We start from the raw sequence: 12,106 nt of genomic DNA, 5'->3' as shown, positions 1-12,106 counted from the left end.
ACCAGACGTTGGTGGCACTTATAAAATGTGCCCCCTCATACCATGAGAAACATGCACCAAGCATGAACCAAAACCAGTGAAAAGAATGATGATGGCAGGGAATGTTATTTAAAAAAATTACTTTTATTTATATAGCAACAGCAAATAATCGATAAAATATAGAGATAAAACAACTGTGTATATGTATATTTTTAAAGTTTTTTTTTATATGTGCACATTCACAATATATATATGTAGTGCAATATATCATTTGCACACGGCAGGTCAAAATATATATACTGGATACCCCAGTGGACAAAAATGAATATAAATATAAGTACAAGTACAAAGGTAGAGACCATATGTAAAAAGTAATAAAAGAGACCAATTTGTGTGAATGCAAAAAAATATATATATTATAAAAAATAATAAGTAAATTATGAAAAATATATATATATAATATATTTAAAAATGTGTGTCACATAACTAGTGAAAAAATATATATTTATAAGAACATGCAAGGAGTGCAAAAGAGAAGTACTGTGTACTAACTATATAAAGGGCAGCTTGTCATGCATGCTGTGCATAATCCACGCAGGAAAAAGTGCTATTTAAACATATGATCTGATGCCACTTACTTATGAAGCTGGGGGGAATATTTCCAGGACCGCCAATGTGTGGTGATGTGCACCCCGACGCGCGTTTCGGACCCAAAAAGTTCCTTTGTCAGGGGGTCCGAAACGCGCGTCGGGGTGCACATCACCACACCACCACGCCACACACCTGCTGAGAGAAATTATGATGTTGGGAATTGGTAGCTTTTAGCAATCATGTTGGCCTTAGAAGAATGGAGGCACTTTTTGGAGGGGGCTGCTCATCAGATCACGGTGATTACAGACCACAAGAATCTTGTCTTATATTGACTCACGGACAGGCGAGGTGGTCGCTTTTTTTTTTTCACTCTTTCATTTTTCTATCGCCTTTCGCCCTGGTACCAGGAAAGTAAAGGCGGTTGCCTTATCTCTCATCTTGGATCCGATATCACCTCCCGATTCTCCTTCCTCCATTCTTCAGCACGGAGTGGTCATGGCAGCAGTGTCCTCAGAATTGGAGAGGGAGGCTCGTGAGGCTCAGTCTTTTGCTCCTCCATCTTTGCCTGACAACAAGCTCTCAGGTTTGCTATTTATCCCCGATGTGTCTTGTAGACTATGTCAGTTATAGTTTTTGCCTAGTGCTGCTGTAGCTGATGCTGATTGCTCTGACTTGTCCTGCTGCGTTGCTGTCTGAACCCGTGTCTCTATTGTTCCCTATTCCCGTCTTGACTCCGTGTTTCCCTTCAGTGTGCTGACTTGCTGGTTTTGACTTGGCTTGTATCCTGACCTGCTTCTGCCTTTTTTCTTTGGGCTAATTCATTCCTGACCATTACTGACTCCCTCGCTTGCTCTGACCGTGAGTTTGCTTATTCCTTTGGTAAATCAAAAAACTCACTGAAAATGTCAGCATGGCAAGTAATCATATAGAAATCATACACTAAATAGAAATGGTAACCCGCTGATCAAAGAAATATTGGACACAATGTAATGGACAGGCCGCTAGACATAAATAAACAAGGGGGCAAACAAGCCAAAAAAGACAACCATACAGTCCATAAATATATAAATATGAAAAATAAGACATTTGTTGCAGTGGGTTTCCTATAGATGCTGGTATGTATATTTCCACTATCACCTCTCTTTAAAGTCACGTCCAGGAACTCAATCTCATTGGAATGATATTTCACGGTAAGATGCATATTGAGGGCATGTCAATAAGTTCACCTATGAGATCACTGAGGGCTGATGCAGTACCCTGCGAGACCAGAAGACATCGTCGATGTACTGCATCCAAGAAAGGACGCGGCTCTTCGACGACAACCGCTGGTTGGACAGGAAGAGGTTCCTCTCCCACAGCCCCAGGAACAGGTTAGCATAGGAGGGGGCAAAAGCCACTCCCATGGCTGTTCCCTGGAGCTGCAGATAGAAGGACCCCTTAAAAACAAAAAAATTATGAGTAAGAGTAAACTCAAGGAGTTGAAGCAGGAGAGCCCTCATGTTGGAGGAGTGATCCGACGACTCTAAGAAGAATTTTACCACATTTAGACCATCAGTGTGTCTAATACTCGTGTATAACGACTCTACATCATTTAGTTATCTGTGGTAACTAAAAGAGTATCTGAAGGCCATCAACAATATGCAACAGCTGAGCAGTGTCCTTAAGAAATGCAGGCAACACTTCCACAAGGGGCTGCAGGATAGAATCAATCCTTTTGTTGACATGCTCTAGGAAGTTCCCCCGACCCGAGACAATATGGTGTCCAGGTGGTGTATGAAGATTTTTGTGCACTTTAGGGAGAAGATGGAAAGTAGGTATTACTGGCTCAACTACTGTGAGGGCAATAACCAATTCCTTGGTAATAGCCTCCCTCTCTACAGCTCTCGCCAGGATGTTCTTAAGAATGACACCAAATGTGGACAAGGGGTTAAAAGACAACTTTTTATAGCATGTAGAATTATTGAGTTGGTGAAAGCCTCACGTTCTTACATGACAGTAGGCCATAGAACTATATTGCCCCCCTTGTCTGCCAGATTCACTACTATATGGTAAATCCTGAAGAGAGTGGAGGCGCCTCCGTTCATCTCCTGTCAAGTTATCACAGTGAATAAATTGGGGAATTTGTGAAAGTCCTTAGTCACCACCTGCACAAAAAGGTCTATATTACTACAAGTAGATAGTGGGGGGAACTTCCTACAGTGTGGTCTAATAGAAGATGGAATCCTACCTTCTTAGGGGGTCCTATGATCGTCTGATAACTCCTCCAATGCCCTCAATGCTGCTTGTTCCTCTTCTGTGGGGAATAAGGTATGTAAGTTATCATCAAAGAAATACCGTTTAAATAACAGAGACCAAGCGAAGATGTGTAGATCCTTGACAAGTGTAAAGTGTAAACCAGCAGAAGGAGAAAACAAAAGACCCTTCTCCAATAGAGATAAATACGTAGATGACAGTGGATAACTACTTAGATTAATTACCTTATTCCCATTACCACCATCAGAAAACTGAGAGCCCTGGCATTTATAAGGATGGAAATTCAGATTAAAAATTCTCTTGTTAATTACTCCTGAGCGCGTAACCATTGATGAAGTGGAAGTGTCCAATGTTTTGCCAGTAGAGGAAAGGGATGAAACCAAATTCATCCGATATCTTGATTGAGACTGAGAAGAGATTTTTGTCCATCATTATTGAGCTGATAGTCCTTCGAATCTCTACTGAATTTTCAAACTTGAGTTTTGTGGATTTTTTTCAAGTAACATCTAATGTTTTCTCAAGTTCTTTATCGAAGGCTTGAAGTTTCTCATTGGGGCAGCCTGCTCGGAGTTCGAGCTGGGCCGCATCAATGAGTTTATCAAGCTCATTGATAGATTTGGTATTCAAATTAATTAAAAGTTGCATAAATGTCTTAGAGCATAAATTGCAAACCTTCTCCCAATCCTTAATGAAAGATTCATCCTCAACTGGAAATGTAGGAACAACTCGGACCCTGAGGCCCCTAGGGATCAAAGTACGTGACACGTATTTCTCAAGAAAGGCCCGATTCCACCATAATTTGGTTCGTTTAATTAACATTCCCTGTATGGAACCGCAAACATTGTCCCATCTATGATCACCAGACTGCTGTAGACCGGTCACATCATCCCCAAAAACCTGATCCATCTGTCCTAGCCAGGAATTCTCTCTGGTTTTGTAGTCGATTGTATCGTAAGCAACACCTGTGTAGAACACAGAAAACATATAATGAATCAAAAAACTCACTGAAAAAGCATGGCAAGTAATCATTATAGAAATCATACACTAAATAGAAATGGTAACATGCTGATATAATATTTTGGACACAATGTAATGAACGGGTCACTAGACATAAATAAACAAGGGGAAAACAAGCCAAAAAAGACGACCATACAGTCCATAAATATGTAAATACTAGATGGTGACTTGATTCTAACGCATCGGGTATTCTAGAATATGTATGCATGTATGTATGTATATAGCAGCCACATAGTATATAGCACAAGCCACGTAGTATATAGGAGCCATGTGGTATATAGCAGACACGCAGTATATAACACAGCCACATAGTATATAACACAGCCCACGTAATATATAATGAAAATGTATGTATGTATATAGCAGCCACATAGTATATAGCACAGGCCACGTAGTATATAGGAGCCATGTAGTATATAGCAGACACACAGTATATAACACAGCCCACGCAGTATATAACACAGCCAACGCAGTATATAACACAGCCCACATAATATATAGCACAGCACATGCAGTATATAACACAGCCCACACAGTATATAACACAGCCCATGTATTATATAGCACAGCCCATGCAGTATATAACAGCCCACGCAGTATCTAACACAGCCCATGCAGTATATAACACAGCTCACGCAGTATATAACACAGCTCACGCAGTATATAACACAGCTCAGGCAGTATATAATACAGGCCACGCAGTATATAACAGTGGCCACGCAGTATATAACAGTGGCTACGCAGTATATAACACAGCCCACGTAATATATAGCACAGCCCACGCAGCATATAACAGCCCATGCAGTATATGACACAGCTCATGCAGTATATAATACAGACCATGCAGTATAGAACACAGGCCACGCAGTATATAACAGTGGCCACGCAGTATATAACACAGCCCACGCAGAATATAACACAGCCCACGCAATATAGAAAAGCCCACGCAGTATATAACACAGCCCACCCAGTATATAACACAAGCCACGCAGTATATAACACAGGCCATGCAGTATATAATACAGGCCACACAGTATATAACACAGCCCACGCAGTATATAACACAGCCCACGCAGTATGACACAGGCCACGCAGTATATAACACAGGCCACGCAGGATATAATACAGGCCATGCAGTATATAACACAGCCCATGCAGTATATAACACAGCCCATGCAGTATATAACACAGCCCACGCAGTATATAACACTGCCCACATAGTATATAACCTTGCCCACGTAGTATATAGCAGCCACACAGTATATAACACAGCCCACGTAATGTATAGCACAGCCCACACAGTATACAACACAGCCCACAAAGTATATAACACAGCCCACGCAGTATGACACAGGCGACGCAGTATATAACACAGGCCACGCAGGATATAATACAGGCCATGCAGTATATAACACAGCCCATACAGTATATAACACAGCCCATGCAGTATATAACACAGCCCATGCAGTATATAACACAGCCCACGCAGTATATAACACTGCCCACATAGTATATAACATGGCCCACGTAGTATATAGCAGCCACGCAGTATATAACACAGCCCACGTAATATATAGCACAGCCCATGCAGTATATAACAGCCCACGCAGTATATAACACAGCTCATGCAGTATATAATACAGACCATGCAGTATATAACACAGGCCACGCAGTATATAACAGTGGCCACGCAGTATATAACACAGCCCACACAGAATATAACACAGCCCACGCAATATAGAAAAGCCCACGCAGAATATAACACAGCCCACGCAGTATATAACACAGCCCACGCAGTATGACACAGGCCACACAGTATATAATACAGGCCACGCAGGATATAATACAGGCCATGCAGTATATAACACAGCCCATGCAGTATATAACACAGCCCATGCAGTATATAACACAGCCCACACAGTATATAACACTGCCCACATAGTATATAACATGGCCCACGTAGTATATAGCAGCCACACAGTATATAACACAGCCCACGTAATGTATAGCACAGCCCACACAGTATACAACACAGCCCACATAGTATTTAAAACAGCACACTCAGTATATAACACTGCCCATGCAGTATATAACACTGCTGATACAGTACATAACACAGCCCACGCAGTATGTAACACTGCCCACGTAGTATATAACACTGCCCATGTATTATATAGCAGCCACGCAGTATATAACTCAGCCCACGTAATATATAGTGCAGCTCACGCAGTATGTAACACAACCCACATAGTATATAACACAGCCCATGCAGTATATAACACAGCCCATTCAGTATATAACACTGGCCACGTAGTATATAGCAGCCATGCAGTATATAACACAGCCCACGTAGTATATAGCAGTGTGGGTATTATTTTTAACATTAGATCTTTTTACTATTGATGCTGTATAGGCTGCATCAATAGTAAAAAGTTGGTCACACAGGGTTAATAGCAGAGTTAATGGAGTGCATTACCAGTGGCATAGCACGGTCCGTTAACGCTGCCATTAAACCTGTGTCAGCGCTGACTGGAGGGGAGTATGGAGCCAGGCACTGACTGGATGGAAGTAGGGAGGTACTAATTCTCGTCCGGATTGTGCCCATCGCTAATTGGTTGTGGCCTGGTGGCCGTGACCAATCAGCGACGGGGGATTTCCATTACAGACAGACAGACGGACGGAAGTACCCTTTAGACAATTATATCTAAAGATGAATAATCTGTATTAGAACAATAAATAGAACAACAGATAATACAGGCGTGAGAAAGGTGCACCTGAAGTGCAACCACTGTAAAAAGGTACAAATGAAGCAAGAGTGCACGGATGCAGGGAACCATCTTACACCTCAATCACATTAAATGATGGTATATTTACCACTCCCTATCAGAAAAACTGATCCGGGGAGAAATTGATATAAATGGTGAACATGTCTGCTGATGTTTTAAACCACAACTAGTCATAAGGATCAAAGAGACCAAAAGCAATGCAATAATATGAAAATTCTTTACCACTAAGGAGCATCTGCATAGATGAAGGAAAGGACAGTACCTTTAGAAGTGGTGCAGATGTGGAGGTTCCCGGGGTCCAAGCACTCACCCTGACGTACGTTTCGGACACTCTCCTTCCTCAGGGGGCGTGGCACAAAGTGCCAGCAGCAAGTTTAAGTAGCACTGGCCACCGGAAATGCAAGACATACATGACCCCGGAAGTATGTGGCGGTACCCATAGCGACACACAGGTATACAAAAAGTTAAGGGGAAATAAAACAAGCAACAAGGACGTTAGACACAGTCCATCCACGTGGCCTTAATGAAAGCCTCAGCTTCGTTCTATTTCTGTGATCACCATCTGCTGTATTTTTGTCATCTCAGTGTATTCCACTGTTTCTTTGTCAACTAATTTTAACATTTTCATTATTATTTTTTAGATTCATCTATCGTCGTCTTATATACACATTTTTATTTTTTATTTTTTAATTTCTACTTTGCATCTACTTTTGGATTGGCCAGAAAAACCCTACCATCGATGTGGGCCTACTTGCTACAGTTTTATCATCATGGAAACAGGAACACATGGGCTACTTGCACAGTGAACAAGTCTGTAGGAACATGTTCACACACCACCAAGAATCTTGAAGACACAAAAGAGCATAGTAAAACCAAAAATACTCAGTTTAAAAAAAATCACAGTAATCCGCAAGTGCTAGTAAAAAGATGTAAAAAACAGGGTATTTGGTTGATACGTTTTTTGCAAAAAATGTATACTAAGCTGCTCCACCAAACGTCAAGGTATACCCATATAGAGCAGTCCTAACTGATGTATGCAATCCCTATCTGATGTATTTAAAAACCTGATCATCTGTATATTACCTGTGTGAACAGGGTTCAGAGAGGAAATGTCCATGTGGACACGCAGAGTGGAACAGCCTTTGTGCAGATAGCCCACAAGGAGTGGTGGGTAACTCCCTAGTCTTGTAGACACAAGAGAACATTTTGGAAACAGGAACACATGGGCTACTTGCACAGTGAACAAGTCTGTAGGAACATGTTCACACACCACCAAGAATCTTGAAGATTTTTAAATACATCAGATAGGGATTGCATACATCAGTTAGGACTGCTCTATATGGGTATACCTTAACGTTTGGTGGAGCAGCTTAGTATACATTTTTTGCCAAAAAGCGTATCAACCAAATACCCTGTTTTTTACATCTTTTTACTAGCACTTGCGGATTACTGTGATTTTTTTAAACTGAGTATTTTTTGTTTTACTATGCTCTTTTGTGTCTTCAAGATTCTTGGTGGTGTGTGAACATGTTCCTACAGACTTGTTCACTGTGCAAGTAGCCCATGTGTTCCTGTTTCCAAATTGTTCTCTTGTGTCTACAAGACTAGGGAGTTACCCACCACTCCTTGTGGGCTATCTGCACAAAGGCTGTTCCACTCTGCGTGTCCACATGGACATTTCCTCTCTGAACACTGTTCACACAGGTAATATACAGATGATCAGGTTTTTAAATACATCAGATAAGGATTGCATACATCAGTTAGGACTGCTCTATATGGGTATACCTTGACGTTTGGTGGAGCAGCTTAGTATACATTTTTTGCAAAAAACGTATCAACCAAATACCCTGTTTTTTACATCTTTTTAGTAGCACTTGCGGATTACTGTGATTTTTTAAACTGAGTATTTTTGGTTTTACTATGCTCTTTTGTGTCTTCAAGATTCTTGATGGTGTGTGAACATGTTCCTACAGACTTGTTCACTGTGCAAGTAGCCCATGTGTTCCTGTTTCCAAATTGTTCTCTTGTGTCTACAAGACTAGGGAGTTACCCACCACTCCTTGTGGGCTATCTGCACAAAGGCTGTTCCACTCTGCGTGTCCACATGGACATTTCCTCTCTGAACACTGTTCACACAGGTAATATACAGATGATCAGGTTTTTAAATACATCAAATAGGGATTGCATACATCAGTTAGGACTGCTCTATATGGGTATACCTTGACGTTTGGTGGAGCAGCTTAGTATACATTTTTTGCAAAAAACATATCAACCAAATACCCTGTTTTTTACATCTTTTTACTAGCACTTGCGGATTACTGTGATTTTTTAAACTGAGTATTTTTGGTTTTACTATGCTCTTTTGTGCCTTCAAGATTCTTGGTGGTGTGTGAACATGTTCCTACAGACTTGTTCACTGTGCAAGTAGCCCATGTGTTCCTGTTTCCAAATTGTTCTCTTGTGTCTACAAGACTAGGGAGTTACCCACCACTCCTTGTGGGCTATCTGCACAAAGGCTGTTCCACTCTGCGTGTCCACACAGACATTTCCTCTCTGAACCCTGTTCACACAGGTAATATACAGATGATCAGGTTTTTAACCCCTTAGTGACAGAGCCAATTTGGTACTTAATGACCAGGCCAATTTTTGCAATTCTGACCACTGTCACTTTATGAGGTTATAACTCTGGAACGCTTCAACGGATCCCGCTGATTCTGAGATTGTTTTTTCGTGACTTATTGTACTTCATGTTAGTGGTAACATTTCTTCGATATTACTTGCGATTATTTGTGAAAAAAACGGAAATATGGCGAAAATTTTTAAAATTTTGCAATTTTCAAAATTTGTATTTTTATGCCCTTAAATCAGAGAGATATGTCATAAAAAATAGTTAATAAATAACATTTCCCACATGTCTACTTTACATCAGCACAATTTTGGAAACAAAATTTTTTTTTGTTAGGGAGTTATAAGGGATAAAAGTTGACCAGCAATTTCTCATTTTTACAACACCATTTTTTTTTAGGGACCACATCACATTTGAAGTCATTTTGAGGGGTCTATATGATAGAAAATAATGAAGTGTGACACCATTCTAAAAACTACACCCCTCAAGGTTCTCAAAACCACATTCAAGAAGTTTATTAACCATTTACGTGCTTCACAGGAACTGAAACAATGTGGAAGGAAAAAATGAACATTTAACTTTTTTTGCAAACATCTTAATTCAGAACCATTTTTTTTATTTTCACAAGTGTAAAAACAGAAATGTAACCATAAATTTTGTTAAGCAATTTCTCCTGAATACGCCAATACCCCATATGTGGGGGTAAACCACTGTTAGGGCGCACCGCAGAACTTAGAAGTGAAGGAGTGCCGTTTGACTTTTTCAATGCAGAATTGGCTGGAATTGAGATCGGACACCATGTCACATTTAGAGAGCCCCTGATGTACCTAAACAGTGGAAACTCCCCACAAGTGACACCATTTTGGAAACTAGACCCCTTAAGGAACTTATCTAGATGTGTGGTGAGCACTTTGAACCCCCAAGTGCTTCACAGAAGTTTATAACGTAGAGCCGTGAAAATAAAAAATCGCTTTTGTTTACACAAAAATGATCTTTTTGCCCACAAATTCTTATTTTCACAAGGGTAACAGGAGAAATTAGACCACAAAAGTTGTTGTGCAATTTCTCCTGAGTACGTCGATACCCAATATGTGGGGGTAAACCACTGTTTGGGCGCACCGCAGAGCTTGGAAGAGAAAGAGTGCCGTTTTACTTTTTCAATGTAGAATTGGCTGGAATTGAGATCGGACGCCATGTCGCGTTTGGAGAGCCCCTGATGTGCCTAAACAGTAGAAATCCCGCACAAGTGACCCCATTTTGGAAACTAGACCCCCCATGGAACTTATCTAGATGTGTGGTGAGAACCTTGAATGCCCAAGTGCTTCACAGAAGTTTATAATGCAGAGCCGTGAAAATAAAAAATATTTTTTTTTTCCACAAAAAAGATATTTTAGCCACCAAATTTTTATTTTCACAAGGGTAACAAGAGAAACTGGACCCCAAAAGTTGTTGTCCAATTTGTCCTGAGTATGCTGGTACCCCATATGTGGGGGTAAACCACTGTTTGGGCGCACGGCAGAGCTTGGAAGGAAGGAGCGCCGTTTTGGAATGCAGACTTTGATAGAATGGTCTGCGGGTATTATGTTGCGTTTGCAGAGCCCCTGATGTACCTAACCAGTAGAAACCCTCCACAAGTGACCCCATTTTGGAAACTAGACCCCCCAAGGAACTTATCTAGATGTGTGGTGAGAACTTTGAATGCCCAAGTGCTTCACAGAAGTTTAGAATGCAGAGTCGTGAAAATAAAAAATATTTTTTTTTCCACAAAAAAGATATTGTAGCCCCCAAGTTTTTATTTTCACAAGGGTAACAGGAGAAATTGGACTGCAATAGTTGTTGTCCAATTTATCCCGAGTATGCTGATGCGCCATATGTGGCGGTAAACCACTGTTTGGGCGCACGGCAGAGCTCGGAAGGGAAGGAGTGCCTTTTTGGAATGCAGACTTTGATAGAATGGTCTGTGGGCATTATGTTGCGATTGCAGAGCCCCTGATGTACCTAAACTGTAGTAACCCCCCACAAGTGACCCCATTTTGGAAACTAGACCCCCCAAGGAACTTATCTAGATGTGTGGTGAGAACTTTGAATGCCCAAGTGCTTCACAGAAGTTTAGAATGCAGAGTCGTGAAAATAAAAAATATTTTTTTTTTCACAAAAAAGATTTTGTAGCCCCCAAATTTTTATTTTCACAAGGGTAACAAGAGAAATTGGACCCCAGAAGTTGTTGTCCAATTTATCCCGAGTACGCTGATGCCCCATATGTGGGGGTAACCCACTGTTTGGGTGCACGGCAGAGCTCAGAAGGGAGGGAGCACCATTTGACTTTTTGAGCGCAAAATTGGCTGTCGTGTTTGGAGACCCCCTGATGTACCTAAACAGTGGAAACCCCCCAATTCTAGCTCCAACCCTAACCCCAACACACCCCTAACCCTAATCCCAACCTCATCCATAATCCTAATCACTAACCCTAACCATAATCACAACCCTTACCCCAAAACAACCCTAATGTCAACCCTAACCATAACCCTAATCAAAACCCTAAATCCAACACACCCCTAATCCTAATCTCAACCCTAATCCCAAACCTAACCCTAATCCCAAGCGTAACACTAATGCCAACCCTAACCCTAATACCAACCGTAATCCAAACCCTAACCCTAATCCCAACTCTAACCCTAACTTTAGCCCCAACCCTAGCCCTAACTTTAGCCCCAACCCTAACCCTAACCCTAAGGCTACTTTCACACTTGCGTCGTTTGGCATTCCGTCGCAATCCGTCGTTTTGGACAAGAAACGGATCCTGCAAATGTGCCCGCAGGATGCGTTTTTTGCCCATAGACTTGTATTGCCGACG

The sequence above is a fragment of the Ranitomeya imitator genome, chromosome 6, assembly GCF_032444005.1.
Source record: "Ranitomeya imitator isolate aRanImi1 chromosome 6, aRanImi1.pri, whole genome shotgun sequence".
Taxonomy (NCBI): Eukaryota; Metazoa; Chordata; class Amphibia; order Anura; family Dendrobatidae; genus Ranitomeya; species Ranitomeya imitator.
This window is presented reverse-complemented; position numbering follows the sequence as displayed.